This window comes from Hetaerina americana, unplaced genomic scaffold (genome assembly GCF_022747635.1).
Source record: "Hetaerina americana unplaced genomic scaffold, ioHetAmer1.1.p SCAF_11, whole genome shotgun sequence".
In the NCBI taxonomy this organism is placed as follows: domain Eukaryota; kingdom Metazoa; phylum Arthropoda; class Insecta; order Odonata; family Calopterygidae; genus Hetaerina; species Hetaerina americana.
Genome location: NW_027286181.1, coordinates 38605508 through 38609830, shown reverse-complemented (window position 1 = coordinate 38609830; position 4323 = coordinate 38605508).

Sequence of the window (4323 nt, the reverse complement as noted above, 5' to 3'; positions counted from 1 at the left end):
TTCGGCGATTTTTATTCTGGGACTTGGCTATCTGAAGGCTGGTGTATTTCTGATGCCTTCGGTAAATATCACAACTCTATTTATAGCAGGCTCCTGTTCCTTCGACAATATCTAAATGGAAAGTGATGGGGAAATTGAAAGGACTGCGAACTCCCAAATTCCGGTGAGGAAGCAAATAATTAAGGGAAAGGATCGAAGGATATTTTAATTGGAATAATTATGTGGAGTAATTCTGGGGGAAATTGGTCATTACGCAAGGGTCTGCTATTTATCAAATCCGCAATAGAAGGCTCTATTCTCAGTGATATTTATACGAACTTCATATAAGACTTTTGAATTTTATTGAAACATTTGGATTGAATACCCATGTTTAATACGGAATATTTACAATTTTGCTTCATTCGTAGCTTATTTACTTCTCTTCAACAAAGGTAATGCTTACTGTCACTTAGAGTTAAGTTGCTTTTGCGTGATTTCCGGGCTTAGAGAAGACTAATGGCAGAATAGATTGATATATTGTTGAAATTAGAGTTGAGCGCGGGATAAGACTGGAAAATGTTTTCTTATTTGAAAAGACCCTGTGTTTATGGTTCTTACAAATTATGGCAAGATTGATTACTATTTGAGATGGCGAAGCATATAGGGGATAAGACGATTAGATTGCCTGTTAATATCCAATATGTTACCTAATACACCGAGAAATTCATCATCATATGTCATCTGCTCTGGTCTGTAGGTCCATGAATGCCTCGAGTTTTCCTTTTATGAGCCCTCATCTTCATTTCCTCATACACATTACTCCCTTTCCCATCATCACGGATTTTGATCCCCATTCTCCCTCTCTTGCCTGGACCGTTCAGTGTGTAATCTAGGACCTTCTTCAAGAGAGAGTTCCTTATAAGCACTTGTGCAAGCCAGTTTATTTTCCTTTTTCTCAATTGTTTTCAGCATTCTACTCTTTGCATCCGCTCTCTTCAACACTTCTAAATTTATCACGAGGTCTGTTCATTTTATACTCAACCTTATCCTCAATATTCTTCAGTCTTTAATTCTGTCTATTTTTCACAGCCGTAGAATATTACTTTCCTTGAAAAACAATTGAATAGTCTTTTCCTTAGCCCAATATCAATTTTACTACATAAAATCTTTCTTTTCACTCTGAAAGCTTCCTTAGCCATTGCTATTCTAATTAAGAGAGGAATTGGTGAAGGAGAGATTTATTGGTTCAAAAGATGGACCTACAATAGACGTTACGATAACATTCGATTTGATGTTCGGAGTTTTGATTGAACACCAATATTTAGATAGTGGTAAGAATAACTACAGTTTACCCGAATAATGTTGATATTTATTACTTTAATGAAAATATTTGTTATGAATTGTAAACTATATTTTGTTCCAGCTGTCTTTGCACTGAAAACGGGATAGCGGAGACCGTAAACTTTTATCTGTGCACTGTTCTCACACAACCACTATTGTTTTCATTTTCCTTTCCCAATTCCCCTTCATACTATGCTTCTCGCTTTATCGTTCCCCTTTTGAAATTAGTCTTTTTTTCTGATTCGTTAATCTTAGGCAGATCCTCCCTTAACAATTTTAGTTCCAAACTTATTACGATATCCCACGTTCTTTTTCCTGATCCATCTTTTTTAGGACAGAAAATTATATTGTTTTCAAATGTAAATTAAATACGAGTATTTAACCTTTCAATGAACTGTATGTTTTACCTAAGCATTATCTTTGTATTTAAAAGTAGTTGATTATATTAATGTTCCACATGCAACTTAACTCGCCTCGAAAATATACTATCAAAATATTAAAAGCCCATTTTTTTTCTTGGTTAATAAAACTACAACAGTCAGCCAGATGTGTTAGATAGTTGATGGTAAAACTTATGCTAAGCCCAACGGCAGGGCGTGTGAAATCGTCGTACGGTCAATAGACGAGTTTCTTTCCCTATTATGCTCTTGGTCTCGAAAGACATTCTTGTACTGGAAAAATCACCCATTTTGGGTTAAGCTGAGGCTGACATTGGACGTCTTGTGAAATCTATCCCGGGTTCTTCAATCAGTTGCCCAACGCTCTTCCCACAGGTCTACTTCCATACTCTCTGCCGGTAGGTTACGCATAGAAATAGGAATCCTTTCATGACAATATTTCATTTCATGAAAAGTTTTTTCTTCGACGAAAAATATACTCTTTAAGCAGTGGTACTTTGAATAGTGCAGGAATATGCATGAACTGAAGACAAAACTTGAAAATTGGCCATCGAATTTAATTCAAACATACTTTCAAAACTCTTTGTTTATTAAAGTAAGTAAAAATATTTGCACTCACCATTGACATGATCTGATTTCATCAGCATATGATTTCAGAAAAAACGTGTACCAGCCGTGTTCATCCGTATTTCTTGGTTCGAGTTATTAAATTAGTCACATCTGCCTAAATCATTTGTTTTGTGTGAATCCAAAAACTTTTACCTCCCTCTAAGACAATTTATGAACGTATTCCAATCCTGAATTTTTAGAATGAATAGAAGAGTATAGATTCATTTATTTTGTGCATTTATTATTTTGTAATATTTATTAATAGCGTACAGTTTAATTTCCGTTTATTGCAAAGAAGCTAAATATTATCTAAGTATCAGTATATAAATAAATAAAAGTAATCTAAAGTATAAAAATAAATTTAGTATCTAAATATTAAATTTACAATTAGCTCATGCCATGCCTTACTGACCGAGTAAACTAACGCAAATAGAAAAATTAAAATGTTGAGTTTTTAATTAACAATCGACAGTTTGCTACGGAAAGTACCCAGAGATGTTCTTTAATTTTTTGGTCAAAACAAAGAAAGTTGTTACCTTTTTCATGCTAAGTATTTTGAATCGTATTTTTTGTACTTCAGGACTGAATTTGAATCAAATTTCTATGATATTTTCTCACCAAGCAATTTTTTATTATAATTAATTATTGTTTTATTTATTTTTCAATATACTTTTTTATATCCCTACCATATAAATTAATTTTTGATTACCTTGATATTCAAAAATATTTCGATAGTGATTACGGTTTATATATAAGCTGCTCATAAGAGCGACTAGAAAAGAACAGTTCAATGCGAAGGGTTGAACCTCAGCATGTGTACCGAATTAATGTTTAAGAAGGGAATTATTTTAAATTCGAGACCTTATTATCGTAACCGATTAATCTGTGATTATAATAAAATTTTGCATTTATTGTTTTAGCTCTTAATAAAAGGAATTAGCTTTTTACCCCAGACAACGAAATATTAAATCAATAAATCGTGCTTTTCACAACAAATACTACTTCAAAGAAATCCAGCCAAGGATATTCAATTATAAGATACTTTGAACTAAACGTTAGAATGCTTTAATTGCCACTCACCAAGTTAAACTTCAGAAAAGTGTAAAAGGGGTTTTACTAACTTTATAAATAAATAAATAAATAACTATATATATATATGTATATATATGCATATATACATATATACATATATATATACATATATGTATATATATATATATATATATATATGTATACATATATATATATATATATGTATACATATATATATATATGTATATATATATATATATATATGTATATATATATATATATATATATGTATATATATATATATATATATGTATATATATGTATATGTATATATATATATATATGTATATGTATATGTATATATATGTATATATATATGTATATATATGTATATATATATGTATATATATGTATATATATATGTGTGTATATATATATATATATACATATATATATACATATGTATATATATATATATATATATATATATATATATATATATATATATATATATATATATGGGTTTTACTAACTTTATAATATGTTTCATATGAACACCAGCAGGTGCATATTCCTAAAAAGAAGGCTGTCATAATGAATACGGATAATTTACACAAAACATACTACCGATATTCCGTTTGTATTTCTCTAAATCTCATTTGTTATTGATATTACTAGCTTGAGTATGAAGCAGTCAATTCTCTTCAATGGGTCGGTCGTTTCTTTCCAAAAAGTATCAAGCGATCACATTGCATACAGATTTTGGTAAAGCATTCAAATTTCATTCACTGTAGATATTTCTGCAGAGGGATTCTATATTTCAAATCTCGGACTTTTCAATGGAATAAGACGAATCTTTAAAAAATCAATGGAGCTTTATTATTCCTTAAAATAAATATTGTTTTTCGCTGAGGAATGGAGAAGATTCAGGAGGGAGGAAAAAATAACATGATTTGTATAATAT